Source organism: Spinacia oleracea, chromosome 3 (assembly GCF_020520425.1).
Source record: "Spinacia oleracea cultivar Varoflay chromosome 3, BTI_SOV_V1, whole genome shotgun sequence".
In the NCBI taxonomy this organism is placed as follows: Eukaryota; Viridiplantae; Streptophyta; class Magnoliopsida; order Caryophyllales; family Amaranthaceae; genus Spinacia; species Spinacia oleracea.
The window spans coordinates 138,624,789-138,643,613 of NC_079489.1; positions in this window are offsets into that span (position 1 = coordinate 138,624,789).

Consider the following 18,825-nt stretch of genomic DNA (forward strand, 5'->3'; position numbering starts at 1 on the left):
AATGCGCATTTTTGTGGATTGAGCCTCATATTGTACCGCCTGAGCCTGTCGAAGAATTTTCGGAGTACTGAGGTATGCTCATGTCGCTCTTTGGATTTGACGATCATGTCGTCGACATATACCTCGATCTCCCTGTGAATCATATCGCTCATGATGGTTGTGGCTGTTCTTTGATATGTAGCCCCTGCGTTCTTCAGTCCGAACGGCATAACTGTATAGCAATATGTACCCCACAGAGTGATGAAGGTTGTCTTCTCCATGTCCTCCTCTGCCATGGGAATCTAATTGTAGCTTGCATACCCGTCCATAAAAGAGAGTAAGGCATGATTTGCGGTGTTGTCGACCAAGATGTCAATGTGAAGCAATGGAAAACCGTCTTTATGGCTGGCCCTGTTAAGATCTCTGTATTCCACACACATTCGTACTTTGCCGTCTTTCTTTGGGACTGGGACGACATTTGCAATCCATTCTGGATACTTGGCTTCTTGAATAAACCCGGCTTCTAGCTGCTTAGAGACCTCTTCTTGAATTTTGAGGGAAACGTCCGGTTTCATGCGACCGAGTTTCTACTTAATGGGAACCTGGGATGAGGGGAATTGTATGCTGACCGATGCTTGGATCAACCCCTGGCATATCATGATAGGACCATTTGAAGACGTCTATGTACTCTGAAAGTAGCTTGATAAGATCATCCCGCTCTGCTTGAGATAGAGTTAGGCCAATTTGAACTAGTTTTGAATCACTGTTGTTAGAAAGGCTAACTTTTTCTGTTTCCTCAATTATGGGCGTCCCGTGTTCATGATTTTCAATAGCTTTTAGTATTTCAAGGCCAGTTTCTTGTGAAGCAAAGTTGTTTGGATTAGAAGTGTGTTTTGAATTTGGACTCGAAGAGTACGAGGAAATTGAAGTGTTATTTAAATCAGCAATCATTACATCGATAGTTTTGACTTGAAGCTCGACCTTTAGAGGCTCTTGATTGATGCAAGACTCTAGCCCTAGACTCTTAGAGTCATTACTAGACTCGAAAATTGAAAGATAGACTATGGACTTGAACAAAGACACTAATCGTAAAGATAGTTCTCGGGGTATTCCCAAACGTCCACGCCATCGGCATCATCATCATAGGCGAGGCTACATCCACAGATCTGTAGGACTTGAAGCCAGACTTGGTCCCACGTGCTGTAGGGAAATGCAGCGAAGCAGCCTTTGCATGAGGTATTGAGCCCTAGGAGGAACATTCTCACCATTTTGCCTTAAGGCAGCTCAGGCTTGATTGTACGAGCAGAGATCCTCCGCCTGTGATAGTACCCTTGGATGCATTCATCTCTTTCTTGGCGCAAGGCCGGCTTATGCTTGATAGAAGTGTCATGGAAGCTTGAACCTTTGAGGGTGAGACAGGCAGGGCCGTCTAATAGCTCCTCGAACCAAGGTTCTCCAAATAGCAGATCTAAGCTGGCAGGCACATCGATGACTAGAAATTCAGCACTGTTGTAGTAGGTATCAAAGGAAAAGACCAAATCCAGGACCCCCAGGATTTTGTATGTAACGCCCTGGAGCTTGACGGTCTGCTGGGTAGTTAGCATGAGATCATAATCGGAGAAGCCCAAAGCCTTCAGGGTGGCAAGGGGACAAATATTTTCTTGAATGTCGGTGGTTACCCTAGGTTCGGGGATCACCCAGTTTTGAACATTTGGAATGAGATGGCAGAAACTTGGAACCATTAGCTCATAACCTGGCTTGTATATTGTAGAGATTAGGTTGCATGGAAAATCCTCTCCTTCGTCTTCACAATCATAGGAGATGGCTTGCACCGAGGGAGTTTGCTTGGCTCCTGGAGGTAGGGGCAAGGTCTTGTTGTCGACCATGTTCTGGATCAAATGCTTAAGCTTGTAGCAGTCTTCAATGTCATGGCCCTTCCCCTGATGGTATTTGCAATGTGCTGCAGGATCCCAGCTCTTGGATCTTTTGTCGATTGGAGGATCGGGTGTAGGACCGATTGGGGTGATGACTTGCTTTTCGACCAGTCGATCAAATGCTTCACTGTAAGACATTCCCGTTAGGTTATGACAAATATAAAACATAGACATTTCATGCGGAAAAACCATAAAGCCTGGAATCCAAATTAATTGCCACATAACAATTAGCATAATTTAGGATACATACTTATGTAGCGTGCCCTCCCTAGCTGCTGTAGGGGAATACAGTTAAACATAATAACATGTGCGGAACAATCCCCAAAGCCAGGAAACATGTATAAAGCACAGATTAAGCATACTTACATTCGAAGCGTGTTTTTCACAATAATCCGTCAACGAACACGAACAAAGAACTTCAATTGTCGTTCCTCTACTTGGTTCACCGACACGATCAGATCCGTCTTGATAATCGTAGCTTAGACAATTGATCAAGATACTTTGCCTTTTGGGAAGAACTCACTTTGGAGGCACAGAGAGAATTAGGGTTCTCTGTGTCTCTAGGGTTTTGAGTAATCTGAATTGTGATTGCAGTAAGTTGGAAATTAGGTCATAAGGTTATTTACATAACCTTACTAACCGACCAAGCCCGGAGGCAAGGCCGGCTAGCAAGCCACGCGTGAGACAAGCACAGCGCGCTGGGCCATGGGCCTCACTGCTGTAGTTGTGTCGTTGCATAGGCCCGCGCGCACACGCGCAGCTCCGCTCGGCATGAGCCAGCGCTGCCGTGTTGCCTTGGCCCTTGCTTGCTCGCCTAGCGCGCGCCCATAGGCCTCGAGTGCTTCGTGCACTCGGCTCGTGGGCCGCTCTTCGTATTCGCTTTTAATATATTTCCGATATATTATTTATCGTTTCGTATACGACGAATCACCGTCGTACGATACGATTTATTCGTTTCTCCTAGCATACGAATATTCCCGATACGATATACGATTCCGATGCAAGGTCGTATCGTATAATACGTTTCCAACTTAAATCCCGAAAAGCTATTAAATGAATTTCCGATTCATTTAATCCGGTGATCTGTTACGTGTCATTGGTGTGACCTTGTAGGTTCAGTCAAGAGTAAGTTGTGAGTTCAATATCCATTATAACTCACTGATCGGAAGCATTGCTCTAGCTAGCTGTTCCGATCACTTGATCTCACTGAATTAATTGTTCGCAATTAATCTGAACCTTGGTATTAGACTTAATGCACCTTGGGTGAAGGACATATTTCCTTCAATCTCCCACTTGTCATTCAGACAAGTGTGCATCCACATTCCTTTGTCGCTTAGTGTTACTTACTGAACATAAGGTAAGATCCAAGCCATCCTTATTAGGTCCAGAAGTGTTTCTCGGATTACAGAGTTCAACTGTCAAACTTTTGCAGAAGGTTAAGCCTAACCATTCTGAGCACGGCCATGCATTTTACAGTATCTAACTCTCCGAGAGGCCTTGTTACACAACAACACCATATCCTATCAAAGATAGGAGGACAATCCATTCTTGCAATCTATGAACACTCACTTTGATTCATAGTACGCCCAATAACTGCTTTTATAGCCTCCTTTTACGGTGCGACGTTTAGCTAGTATCAAAGCGAACTAATTCTCAAACGAGCAGACATAATCGCTCATGTTCTGAGGAACGGTTTCTAATCACCATTAATGAGAACTACCTATGACATGACTTTAATCTCTTAAAGCGTTCTCATGGTCAATCCGATACAAGATCCAATAAGTATCTATGCAAAAGATTCTGACATCCAGTCACTCTAGTTCAAGAAACAGAACTAAGTAATCTACTTGCAATCTAATCTTCATTAGTCATTGGTTGTCCACCTTTCAATGACCTGGATTAGGGATCCTTTGTGACTTCAATATTCAAGTTCACTTATGGGTGTTTCTTTGCCAAAGAATCCATCTTGACATCCCTTTTGAATGATTTGAATCACATGGACTTATCATTTAATTCTAAACCACAATTAAATGAATATGAAATAATAAATTTCATAAATATGAAATGGTTAAACCAATTGTTTTAAACATAGATCTAACAGATGTTCTAAAACAATACTTAGAAAATCAAAGCCATTCTCCAACATACTTGATTCCCATGGTTGCTACATGTGCGTTGTGTTCCACTTGTGGAAACGGTTTAGTCAATGGATCCGCGACGTTGTCGTCAGTTCCAACCTTGCAAATCTCAATTTCCTTTCTTTCAACGATCTCTCGAAGTATATGAAATCGCCGCAGTACGTGCTTGGACTTCTGGTGGCTCCTAGGCTCCTTTGCCTGGGCAATATATGGCTCCACTATTGTCACAATACAAAGCCACTGGTCCTTTAATGGAGGGGACAACACCAAGTTCTTCGATGAACTTCTGAATCCAAACAGCTTCCTTTGCTGCTTCTGAGGCAGCAATGTACTCGGCTGCAGTTGTAGAATCCGCAATAGTGCTTTGCTTAGCACTTTTCCAGCTTACTGCTCCGCCGTTGAGGCAGAACACAAACCCAGACTGTGATCTGAAATCATCTCTGTCGGTTTGAAAGCTTGGGTCCGTATAGTTCTTAACAATCAACTCATCTGTACCACCATAAACCAGAAACTGATCCTTGGTCCTTTTCAGGTACTTTAGGATGTTCTTGGCAGCACTCCAATGCGCCTCACCTGGTTCTGACTGGTACCTTCTCGTTGCACTAAGTGCGATCAAAACATCCGGCCTTGTACAAATCATAGCATACATGATGGATCCAATAGCCGAAGCGTATGGAATTCCACTCATCTTTCTACGCTCATCAGATGTTTTGGGACACTGATTCTTGCTTAGATATATGCCATGTGACATGGGTAGATGGCCTCTCTTGGTTTCCATCATATTGAACCTAGCTAGCACTTTGTCAATGTAAGTGCTTTGGCTTAGTCCAATCATCCTTTTAGATCTATCCCTATAGATCTTGATGCCCAATATGTACTGTGCCTCTCCTAAGTCCTTCATTGAGAAACACTTTCCGAGCCAAGTCTTTACAGACTCCAACATAGGAATGTCGTTTCCAATAAGCAGTATGTCGTCAACATACAAGACTAGGAATGCAATTTTACTCCCACTGACCTTCTTGTATACACAAGATTCGTCTTGATTCTTGATGAAGCCAAACTTATTGACTGCTTCATCAAATCGTTTATTCCAACTCTTGATGCCTGCTTTAGTCCGTAGATGGACTTCTTAAGCTTGCATACATTTCCTTGGTTCTTTTGATCGACAAAACCCTTCGGCTGTGTCATGAACACAGGCTCTTCAAGAACACCATTCAAGAAGGCAGTTTTGACATCCATTTCCCATATTTCATAGTCATGAAAAGCGGCAATCGCAAGGATTATCCGAATAGACTTAAGCATCACGACTGGAGAAAAGGTTTCGTCGTAGTCAACACCGTGAACTTGCCTGTAACCTTTTGCTACCAATCTAGCCTTGTATATGTATACAATTCCATCTTTGTCTTTCTTCAATTTGAAGACCCATTGGCATCTGATAGGTGTGAACCCATCCGGCAAATCAACCAAATCCCAGACTTGATTTTCAGACATGGAGTCTATTTTAGATTGCATGGCCTCCAACCATTTTGTGGAGCTTGGGCTCGTCATAGCTTGCTTGTAAGTCAAAGGTTCATCACTATCCAATATGAGAACGTCTAAGTTTTCAGTCAAGAGGACGCCTGTCCATCTGTCCGGCTGAAAAATAGTTTTATTTAACCTACGAGGGGCAACAACGTTTTGAGGAACTACTCCCACTGGCTCTTCTAAAGACCTTGGAGGTTCATCAACTTGAACTGCTTCTAAAGAGTTCTGAGTTCGTTGTTCGTCTCGAATCTCTTCGAGGTCTATTATTCTCCCACTTGTCAATTTGGAAATATGATTTCTTTCCAAAAAGACACCGTCACGAGCAACGAATACCTTGTTGTCTGACTTGTTGTAGAAGTAATACCCCATAGTTTCCTTTGGATACCCAACGAAGAAACATTTGTCAGATTTAGGTTGTAGCTTGTCCGAAATTAATCGCTTGACATATGCTTCGCAACCCCAAATCTTCAGAAAAGACAACTTTGGAAGTTTCCCAGTCCATAATTCGTATGGAGTCTTTTCAACAGCTTTTGACAAAGCACAATTCAGTGTGAGTGCTGCAGTTTGCAACGCATGTCCCCAGAACTGTAAAGGAAGTTCGGCCTGACCCATCATTGACCTGACCATATTGAGTAAGGTCCTGTTTCTCCGTTCCGACACTCCATTCCATTGAGGTGTCCCCGGAGTAGTCAATTCAGAAAGAATACCGCATTCTTTTAGATGGTCTTCAAACTCGTGGCTAAGATATTCACCTCCTCGATCCGATCTTAGAGCTTTGATTTTCTTGCCATGTTGATTCTCTACTTCATTTTGAAATTCTCGGAATTTCTCAAACGATTCAGACTTATGCTTCATTAAGTAAATATAGCCATATCTACTGAAGTCGTCCGTAAACGTTATGAAATAGCTGAACTCACCTCTAGCTTTCGTACTCATAGGCCCACATATGTCCGTATGTATTTGCCCTAGTAGTTCTCTTGCTCTTTCTCCCACCTTTGAGAAAGGTTGCTTTGTCATTTTGCCAAGTAAACAAGATTCGCTTTGATCAATCTTCTCTAAGTCGAATGATTCTAGAATTCCTTTCCGTTAAAGTAATTCCATGCGCTTTATGTTTATATGGCCTAATCGACAATGCCACAGAAATGTGAGATTCGAATCAGCAGTTTTAGCCTTTTTGGTATTTATGTTATAAATGTGTTTGCTCGTATCTAGCACGTAAAGACCGTTTTCTTGTTGTGCTGAACCATAAAACATTCCATTCAAAGCAAAAGAGCAACTATTGTCTTTAAATTGAAAACTAAAACCTTTAGAATCCAAACTTGAAACGGAAATGATGTTTCTGGTGATACTAGGAACATAGTAACAGTTTTCTAGTTCCAAAACAAACCCACTAGGCAAAGAAATAAAATAAGATCCTACGGCTAATGCAGAAATCCGTGCTCTATTTCCCACGCGTACATCCATCTCTCCTTTATCAAGATTTCTACTTCTCCTTAGTCCCTGTAGATTGGAACATAAGTGTGAGCCACAACCAGTATCTAATACCCAAGAAGTAGAATTAGCTAGATTACAATGTATAACATACATACCTGAAGGAGAAGCAACGTTTCCGTCCTTCTTCTCTTCCTTTAGTTTGGGGCAATCTCGCTTGTAATGACCAATTTCATTACAATTGAATCATTGCGATGTGGAAGGAGAAGCATTCCTCTTCATCTTGCTCTTAGAAGGCGCCAGATGCCCTCCGGGAGTGGACGAAGATGCAGCCTTGCTTTTCTTCCCCTTGCCTGTTTTCTTGAATTTAGTGCACCTCACATTCAAAGGGTCTTGATTGAACTTAAGGATTTTCTCGCATTTCATGAGTAATTCCACAAGTTCAGAGAATGTGCTCTATTTCTGATGAAAGAGATAGTGCATCTTAAAACCCTCATAATCCTTATGAAGAGAATTCAGCACTAGTGCAATAGCTACCGACTCTTTGATGGAACCACCAAGTCTCTCAATTGTGAAAAATAGTCCAGACATCATATCCAGATGAGACCGAATTGATGTGTTTTTGTCCATCTTGACAGAGTAGATGCGCCTTTGTGCCTCCAGAAGTTCAATTTCTAGGCACGACTTGCGTGGGGTTACGAGCTTGAGATTGCTCATCGAATTAGCCAATTCGTCAACCCCATTGCCACCAGTTTGGCACAAGGGTCGAAAACCTGCACACTTATCCTCGAGGCTACTTAGGAGAGCTTGAGGTTCAAAAGTAATGAACCTCCCTCTCCAACTCTCAGGGATAGACTTAAGGATGAACTCCGTGACAAGGTACTTGTGAAGTGCCCAACTTCTGTACCTTTCAGGAGCCATGCCTCGCGCATCATAGCTAGGGAAAGGTTGTTCAATGATATAATGTATGCCATTAACTTTCAAAACTTCGACAAGTTTCCCTTTCCATTCAAGAAAATTAGTCAAGTCTAACTCGACATCCAGAATTTGAGATGATATGATTTTTGTTATATTTGCGACCATTTTGATTACTACAATCGAAAAGAATTTGCAATAAATAACCATTCATACAATTCAATAACTTTGAAATAAAAGCAAAAACATGCAATCATTAAAGCTATTAAAACATTCCATTCATGCAAAAGTAAAAACATGGTCCAAAATGAATGAAACGATTCCAAGACCCCAAAAGTCCTAAATCCTTAAGCAGCTTTAGCATGTCTTAAGTAGTTTAAGACTTTAGGTAAGCAAAACCTATTGCTAGTAATCTCCAAATTACTCTTGGTTAATAAATTAATGCCATAATTTATCCCATTGCCACAACTTAATGCCATTGTTGTTTGAGTTGTAACCACAATCAACATGCTCCTTTAGGACGCCTTACCACCTAAGTCAACTAAAATAGCACCTCGCTTTAGCGTAAACCTACTATCTTAATTAGATCCCTAGATTTTTGTAAGTGTTGATTTGGAAGGCAATTTTTTTTTTTAAAACTCAATATTACTTGGACCTAGTTGTTTCTATGTTGGTTCGATTATTTAGTGAACTTAAAACTAATCAATTCACAGGAAACAACCTGTTCATGCAAAGCATACATACATTCATACATTCACGCATAATATATATATTAAATTACATAAATAATTGGTGATCTAGTATGGTCCAAAACTTTATGTCTTGAAGCATCCAATCTTCATCACCTCCTTGTTAGTTTGGCATCGTCTTGAATCTTCGTTCAAATGCTAACTTAAAGTTCTAAACTAGAAATACTTGAAAATAATAAATTACATCAAAATTTCCATGGTACGCAGACCATATTTAAAACTTTACATTCAAAGATAGAACGGTGCGCAGAACGTATTTAACTATCCTAAATTTGGCCATACTAGTCACTTGGAGTACCTGCATTGCATAAAATATATATTCTACGCATTCACCCATTCGTATGCTAAAACGAATGGCCCATGTAAATATGCAAGTATTTACGTGAATTAATTAAAATTCACGTTCACATAAACGCGTCCTAAAAGATTAATCAATTTCCAAATCATTAATCCTTAGACTTTATTATAATTAAAATTGAATTTAATTAAAATAATGCGACCTACGAAACAATTAAAATAATTATTTCATTTTAATTTCATTTAGTGGCTCCCACTCAAACCAATGATTATTCCGAATAATTAATTATGAAATATTAAATTAAAACTCGCGGCCCAGCCCAAGCAAATAAAATATTAAATTAAATATCCCGTTAGCCCAAATTAATGCAAATATGTGAAGCCCAACTAATTAAACGATTCAAAAAAAGTTCAATTAAACGGCGTAGGCTTGCGCCCAGCCCGTCGTGCGAGAGGCCCAAGAGCACACGAGCACCGCCCGCGCGCCCCAGCCCATCGTTCGAGAGGCCCGGGAGCACACGAGCACTGCTCGCGCACCCCGCCCCATCGCTCGCGCCCCATCGCTCGCGCGCCATCGCTCGCGCGCACGCATCGCGTACCCGCAGCCTAGCTGCCCCTGCGCTGCGTGTGTGTTGTGCGTCGAGTGTGCTGGACGTCGCAAGCCTTGTTCTTGCTTCGTCGCAGCCCCGCAAGCAACATGCCTGCCCTCTCCTCGCCTAGGGCGCACGAGGCACGCAGCCTTGTGCTGCTGCCCGTGTCGCATGGCGCGGCGAGCACAATGGCCTCGTATGGCTCGACGAGCCATACTTCCATCATGCCCATGTTCGTGTTGTTGGTTCGTAAAACGGAACAACTTAATTAAAATTAAATTTAATTCACGAACTTGCATTAATTTTATTTTTCAAAAAGGTTACAATTTAATTTTTGAAAAACAACGATTTAACGATTTAATAAACTTTAACGACAATCCAATTTCGTAAAAATAATAAATCAAGGGCTAACAATATTCAAACTTCTAAGAACGATCGAATCAACTTTAAAGTTTGAACTTTTAATTAATAAAATACGAAACTTTATATCGTTCATAAACAATTAAATTTCAGATTATTAATAATTTGGTTTAAGTGCGATTAAAATTAACGAAACCATTCAAAATTTTAATCCAATAATTTTTAAAATAGGCATTGACACATGAAATTATACCCCTTCCCCAATTAACCGAATTATTAATCCAAAATTAATTAAAATTCAATTAGGGTTGTAAATTTTACGAATTGGGGAAAGGAAAAATTAGGGTTTATACTTATCGGAAAAATCTAAAATTTTTACCATAGATTAAGCATGTACCCAGCAACATTGTGTCAAAATTTCAAGCAATTCCGAGTAGTTTAGGTCTACCTTTTAATTGAATTACTGTCCGACACATTTAATTTTTAATAAAAAATTAACCAAAACGCCCAAAAACTGATGCTTCGAGGCCTGTTTTCGCAATTCTATTCCCATGATTTGATCTTAGAAAATCTTTTTCCATCAGGTTAGGGTTTTAAAAATCGAAAAAGCGAATATTTTTGATTTCGGAACTGCCAATTTCGCAATTAATCCCATAATTCGAAAAAATTCCGAAAAATCAACAAAAATTCCAAAAATTTCGACAATGCAAAAACAATAATAATCATGCTAATTCATGCTTTGAATACATAAGGCTCATGATACCACTGTAGGGGAATATAGTTAAACATAATAACATGTGCGGAACAATCCCCAAAGCCAGGAAACATGTATAAAGCACAGATTAAGCATACTTACATTCGAAGCGTGTTTTCCACAATAATCCGTCAACGAACACGAACAAAGAACTCCAATTGTCGTTCCTCTACTTGGTTCACCGACACGATCAGATCCGTCTTGATAATCGTAGCTTAGACAATTGATCAAGATACTTTGCCTTTTGGGAAGAACTCACTTTGGAGTCACAGAGAGAATTAGGGTTCTCTGTGTCTCTAGGGTTTTGAGTAATCTGAATTGTGGTTGCAGTAAGTTGGAAATTAGGTCATAAGGTTATTTACATAACCTTACTAACCGACCAAGCCCGGAGGCAAGACCGGCTAGCAAGCCACGCGTGAGACAAGCACAGCGCGCTGGGCCATGGGCCTCGCTGTTGTGGCTGTGTCGCTGCATAGGCCCGCGCGCACACGCGCAGCTCCGCTCGGCCATGGGCCAGCGCTGCCGTGTTGCCTTGGCCCTTGCTTGCTCGCCTAGCGCGCGCCCATGGGCCTCGAGTGCTTCGTGCACTCAGCTCGTGGGCCGCCCTTCGTATTCGCTTTTAATATATTTCCCATATATTATTTATCGTTTCGTATACGACGAATCACCGTTGTACGATACGATTTATTCGTTTCGCCTAGCTTACGAATATTCGCGATATGATATACGATTCCGATGCAAGGTCGTATCGTATAATACGTTTCCAACTTAAATCCCGAAAAGCTATTAAATCAATTTCCGATTCATTTAATCCGGTGATCTGTTACGTGTCATTGGTGTGACCTTGTAGGTTCAGTCAAGAGTAAGTTGTGAGTTCAATATCCATTAGAACTCACTGATCGGAAGCATTGCTCCAGCTAGCTGTTCCGATCACTTGATCTCACTGAATTAATTGATCTCCTTTGTATTATACTTAATGCACCTTGGGTGAAGGACATATTTCCTTCAGCTGCTCCCGAACCGAACAAGAACAAGTTTATGACTCCAAGTGTAGTCCCTCCGTAGATAGTCCACAGCACGTTCGGATCCGCCTTAGATTCAATTAACTAGAATTTAGCCTAAGGTATTATGTTTATTCGATTATAATTTTTGGCAAATTATTAACTTTAGTTTTTAACTTAAAACTATATGAAGACTTGAATTGATGTATTTATAAATTGTGATTGCCATCACCTATTTATAGGGTAGGATTATTGGAACTAGAAACCTATTAGGAAATAATTAATCCAATCTTATTAGAATTAGATATTAATTAAAACTATTAAGTTAATGTTTAATTCAACAACTAACCCTAGTAGTTTGTGTGACCCTACGGGTTCAGTCAAGAGTAAGCTGTGGATTAATATTATTAATTCCACTTGAAATGAAGCTGCCTCTAGCTAGGCATACAGTTCACTTGATCTCACTGAATTATTAACTTGCATAATTAATTAATATTGAACCGCATTTATTAGAATTCTCTCTCCAGAATTAGTTTAGGGCGTAGATTAGAGATTAGAATTAAGGATTCTTAGCCTCAAATTCTTGATTCTAAATTCAATACAATCATCTTTAATTTTCAGATTTCTTTCCTTTTGCTTTGAGTTTTGTTCTTCATTTTGTGCTTCAAAGTTTGATGCAATTTCTTCATTTCAAGGTATAATTCTAATTCTTCTTTTGTTTTGTTCTTTAATTCTTTAATTGCTTCACTAATTTCTTTTATGCTTTGATTTCATGCTTGAATTCTAGATTAGTTTGATATTTTGAATGTTCTTAGTTTTTCCCCAATTTTTGTGGTTTTAATTTTCTGATTTTCTTTGTTTCAATTAGCTTCATTAATTCAATTAGTTTCATGATTAGGATTAATGTTAGTTTAATGTTGATGTTAATCATGCTAATTGAGTAGTTTAGTCTAGAGGTTAGGGATGAAGCCTTGGCATTGAATTTGGGGAATTTTTGGGAAAACTCATGATTGATGTTGTGATTAAATGTGATTTAGTGATAGGATTTTCCATTATCAATTGAGTAGTAGTTGCAAATGCTAGTTGATTGAATTAGATTGGAATGTACGATTTAGGTTTGGCAAGACATTGTGGGCCTAATTCATGCAAGCTAATCTAGCTTAGGACTATGCGAAAGCTTTTCTATAGGCTAGGTTGCTTCGCGTGCTCTATCCGAGAGGTGGCGAGTACGTCATTAGTTTTCATTCCCCTATTTGCTATGTCGTTGCATATTCATGAATGTCTTGACCTTGTTATTTCTTTGATTCGATTCCCATTGCCGATTCCCGAATCCTCTAGAATTTCTTTGTTTGTTTGAATTAATTGCTTTCATTAGTTTAGAATTCAAAATCAAATTCTTATTCGAACTAGCTTGTGAACGCATAAATTGAATATTCAAGCTTATCCATTCCTATGGGACGATCCCTATACTTGCCGCTATAGTCAATATAGCCGGTAGTTTAGGTGTTTTATAAATTTTGTTTGGTGAGGTGATTTTCTATTCAACGACGGAAAAACGCCCTATCAAAATGGCGCCGTTGTTTTTCCTTTTGATTTTTCTTATTTTTGGTTCCCTACCCCTTGTAGGCATAGAGTTGCATTTTACTTTGTGCTTGCATCTCTTTTGACTCTTGCCTACTTGTTACTATTGGATATGTTTGCCATTGCATATGACAAACTTTTGCGATCGTTGTCGGGGTACTTACTAGAGGTAAGAGGCGTCAAGCTAATGACGTAAAAAGAGCGCTTCTCGGGAGGCAACCCGTGGGTGTTGGCCATTTTGCCCATGTATAGTAATTTTTCTTGATTTTTGAAGTTTTTTGTGGCTCAAGCTTTCTTGATGTGGAAATATTTGCATCCATCTTTGCCATGTCCGGCTTATTCTTCTTGGTGAGTTCGTTCGTTATTACGGTTCTTTGCGGGACTTGCTCCCACGTCATCACCGGTAATTGAAGGAAATAATGCCCTTGGTCCAAGTATGCATTCAATGTTAAGTCTAATAAATGCGGTTCAGTATTAATTAACAAGTTAATAATTCAGTGAGATCAAGTGAGCTGAATGCCTAGCTAGAGGCCGCTTCAGTTCAAGTGGAATTAATGATATTAATCCACAGCTTACTCTTGACTGAACCCGTAGGGTCACACAAATATTACGTAAACGGATCAAGTATTTAATGGCATTAAATACTCCATCTATGGATATTCGGAATCGACGGATCTTGGTTTCAGTGGGAGCTAAGATCGTCACAGGCAAGAAATGAATACTCCGGAAACGATGATATTACCGGAAACGGAAATATGGATCGTATCGGAAATATAAATATTATCCAAGTCGTAGATGTTGCCGGAAACGGAAACATGGTACGTATCGGAAAATATTATCGGAAATAGAAATATTGCCGGAATCGGAAATATTGCCGGAAACGGAAATATTGTCTGAATCGGAAATATTATCGGAATCGGAAAATAATTCCGGAAACGGAAATATTAAATATTTGTTCGAAACGGAAATTAATTCCGGAATCGGAAATATTAAATATTGTTCGTATCGGAAATGAATTCCGGAATCGAGAATTTAATCGGAAGCGCATCGTACGAATTAGCATCGGACGAGGCCTGCCAGACGAAGGCCCAGCACGAAGCCGGGCCATCGCCCAGCAAGCCAAGCGCAACAACCACACGCCAAGCATACGACCAGGCCCAGCGCAAAAGCCAGGTCCAGCCGAAGCTTGGGCGCGCGCGCGGGGCTGCGACGAGTGGGCTGGCGCTGTGCGTGGGCCGCAAGGCCTGCGTGCGGTGCTAGCGTATTACTCGAAGTGTGTTACTCGAATCCTAAAGCGTATAGAATTCGTTTAATGATTAAATTCCTAATCCTAAAAGATAAATTAATTAAATAAGAGTTCCACTAGGATTCTAATTTAATTAATTCGTATCCTAGTAGGATTCCAATTCTCTTTCCATACCCCTATAAATATGTGGCCTGGGTTCACAATTTATAATGAGTTTTCAAGTATTCAAAGTGAGTTTTTGAGAGAAAAATTCAGTCACATACCTTGCCTAAAAGTGCCGAAATTATTAGTACCTTAAGGGCGATTCTAGTTGGTCAATCTTAAGGCGGATCCGGACGTGCTGTGGACTATCTACGGAGGGACGACACTTGGAGTCCTAAAGACTTGTTCTTGTTCGGTTCGGGGGCAGCTAGGGAAGGCACGCAACAAAGAGTATGCATCTAAACTATGCTATATGATTATGTGTAAATAATATGTATTCCTGGCTTAATGGTTGTTTCCGCATGATTTATGAATTGTCATATGTATCATAACCTAACAGTAACATCCTTCTAACTCACATGCATTCTTTGGGTTGGGCATCTTTATTGCGGGGCATTGGTTGGATGGGTAGTTGTGCCCCTCCTAGTTCCGTTTTAGGCCTTGAGGACATGGCCTAATTCGAGCTTGGAGGGAGATTATATTGTTGCTACTTTGATCTCCATGTGATGGATTGCTTGATTTTGTGAATAATTTGGATTTTGTGCATATTCCTTGATTAGTTTCATTGATTTTGTGAATATTTTCTTTATTTTCATTTTCTTTTTCATTTCTTTCTTTTTCCTTATTTTCTTTCTCTTTTCTCTTTCTTTCTTTTTCCGTTTCGATGTTTGTCAAGGCAAGCTTTTCTAGCGTTTTAGGCATTATTCTTGATTTGGGCAAATAAAATTGGAACTCGTAGACTAGAATGATTTTATTCCTAATTGGTAGATGTTTGCACGGTTTTTAATGTCTTGGGTCGAATTTAGGATTTGGTGTTAAGGAAGTTGGTTAGAACTTTGGGTTGCATGCGTATTGAACCCTTGGCTTGTGGTAAGATGGTGTCGATCTCTCTAGTGACTTGAAACCGGAGAGAATGGTATTTGCTCCCTTGTGAGGTTCATGCTCAAAAATAAGCCCAAACACATTTTCATATATTGAGTGGCATAGATCCTTAGCATTGACTTTCTTGTCTCCCGAGTTTGACCATTTCCTTCCCGAGACCGCGACCGAACTACTTTAGGGGACGATATAGGCATTTCTTTCGGTGACTATTTTTCTTTTTAGTTTAGGACTCTATTTTCTTATTTTTCTCATATGTTTTTGTTTGCATTTGCCCCTTTGCTAGCCATTTGAGCCTTGACCCTTCATTTCTTATGAGCACATTACAAGCCTAATAGCCTTTGTTTTGTTTTCACCCTTAGAAGTGATAGTGAAGCTTAGAGTTATGATGCTTGTTGTTTTGGAGTAATTATGCAAAGTTGAGGAATGAATGTTTTTTGGTATGAATGGCAAAGTTTTGGAAGAATGTTGTATATAGTGAATAATTGTTGCAAAAGCAAAAGAGAGAGTTAAGTTTTGAAAAAAAGCCAAAAATAAAGAAAAAACAAGTCATGAAAAGTTTCATTTGAAACACAAAAAAAGTGGGAAATCAAATCAAGGAAAAAACGCAAAAAAGAGTTGTAGTTTAGAATTGTTGTTGAATAAGCTTGGGGGTACCCCAAATAAGTGGTACGAGTTTGTGTTTGGTTTAAAATGCTTGAGTTTAGTTCTATCATTGCGCTTCACTTTAGGTATGAGCACCAAATGGCCAAATTTGTTCCGCGCCTTACCCCTAGCCTACATTACGCCCTAAAAGCCCTCTTGACACTTTAGAGTTGAGTCATTGTCGGTGGAGGGAGGATTTGGTCAAGCTTAAGGAACAAGGTTGTCATGCTAATATGTCGGGTAGCCTAATGTTGATTTTCTGGCGCCTTCGCGGTGTCTTGAGACGCTATTCTCAAGGGTGGATAAGATCTAGAGATTTGACGTGGTATGCCCGGATGTAGGGGGATTGACTAGTGCTTGCCCTTAGTTCACTTTGCTTGATGCTCGAATCTTTCACTCGGTTTAGGACATTAGTTAGTGTGTACTCATTTATTTGATTAGTAATATTAGTGTTCTTCTATACTTGTTCCATAATAAAGCCCATCTTGAATTTTGTAGTTTAATTTCTTTTCTTCTCTTTTCTTTTCTTCTTCTTTTCTTTTCTTTCTTTTTCTTGTTTGTTTTTCATTTTTAGTTCTTGCCTTGATTCGAATTTTTGGAAGATTTATGGGTGTTTCTCTTTGGAAACCCTTGTGAGATCCCACTCGCCCTCATGAGCGATTGTGGGGTTCAAAGAGCTTGTTGCATGCGCTAAAATGCAACCGTGATTCCTACGAAAGTGAGTTAGTGTGCATTCTTGTAGTTCTTATTTTCGTAATTTTGATTTTGAATAATTAAGCTCACTCTCCTCCCCGTTTCTCATTCTAGCTTTGCTTGAGGACAAGCAAAGGGTTAGCTTGGGGGAGTTTGATGAGCGACATTTATGTCGCTCTTAGCTTAGGATTTTAGTTCATTTTATTATTATTTTCGCTTAGTTTTATCGTTTTTAGTTTGTTTATCGCATTTTTGCATTAATCGTTACATTTTCTCGTCTTGCGCATATTTTAGTCGTTTTTGCTTTAAATATGCCTTTTGCGCGCATTCTCGTTGCGTAAGGTTCATTTTGAGTCTTAACATGTTAATATTGTGTCATTATGCTTGTTGACGAGTTATATGCTTCACGATTTGCAAAAAAACGATAAACGAATTAATAATAATGTTTTTTATTTTTAATAACGTGCTTGACGATTTTCTAGTGTGCTATGCGATTTCGATATCATTGACTATTCGTTGTTTGTTGAGTGCAGCAACGATGTTCTTTGTGCAACACATGAGCAGCAAAGCAAAGCAAGAAGACCAGCTATGCACGAGCATAAGCACAACACGCAGCAGAACAGAAACAGCCACAGCAATGGCACGCGGACAAGGCAATGATAGCAGTTGTTCATCTACCTTTGCAGAAGCCTCAAGTGCCCTCCAATGAGCCCCCTTGCATCACCTTGATAGGAGGTTTGTAGCATCACAAGAGAAGCAGTCACAGCAGCCATATGCGCAGCACACAGTCGCAGCAACATCATAGCAGTAGAGTGCAGCAGAATACAAGCAGCTACGCAGCTGTGGGCGCATCAGTCTGTGCGATCGAGTGCTGTCCTGTGCGCTAGAACAGACTGTGTGCGATCGAATGCTCAGCCTGTGTGGTCAAACAAAACTGCAAATTGTGGACAGTATGTCCTAAAATTGTTGTGCGACAGAATGCTTATCTCTGTGCGACCGCACAGAATCTGTGCGACCAAACGTACCCTCAATTCGATCGAATGTTGCTGCGGGCTGCTATTATAAAAACGAAATCGCAACATTTTATTCATTAGGCTTAGTTAGGCTTTTCATTTTGTAAAACACGTAATTAGTTTTAGGATTTCAAAATTAGAATTCTCTCTCTAGAATTAGTTTAGGGCTTAGATTAGAGATTAGGAAAGGATTCTTAGCCTCAAATTCTTGATTCTAAATTCAATACAATCATCTTTAATTTTCAGATTTCTTTCCTTTTGCTTTGAGTTTTGTTCTTCATTTTGTGCTTCAAAGCTTGATGCAATTTCTTCATTTCAAGGTATAATTCTAATTCTTCTTTTGTTTTGTTCTTTAATTCTTTAATTGCTTCACTGATTTCGTTTATGCTTTGATTTCATGCTTGAATTCTAGATTAGTTTGATATTTTGAATGTTCTTAGTTTTTCCCCAATTTTTGTGGTATTAATTTTCTGATTTTCTTTGTTTCAATTAGCTTCATTAATTCAATTAGTTTCATGATTAGGATTAATGTTAGTTTAATGTTGATGTTAATCATGCTAATTGAGTAGTTTAGTCTAGAGGTTAGGGATGAAGCCTTGGCATTGAATTTGGGGAATTTTTGGGAAAACTCATAATTGATGTTGTGATTAAATGTGATTTAGTGATAGGATTTTCCATTATCAATTCAGTAGTAGTTGCAAATGCTAGTTAATTGAATTAGATTGGAATGTACGATTTAGGTTTGGCAAGACATTGTGAGCCGAATTCATGCAAGTGAGTGATAGTTCCTATTATATGCAAGCTAATCTAGCTTAGGACTATGCGAAAGCTTTCCTATAGGCTAGGTTGCTTCGCGTGCTCTATCCGAGAGGTGGCGAGTACGTCATTAGTTTTC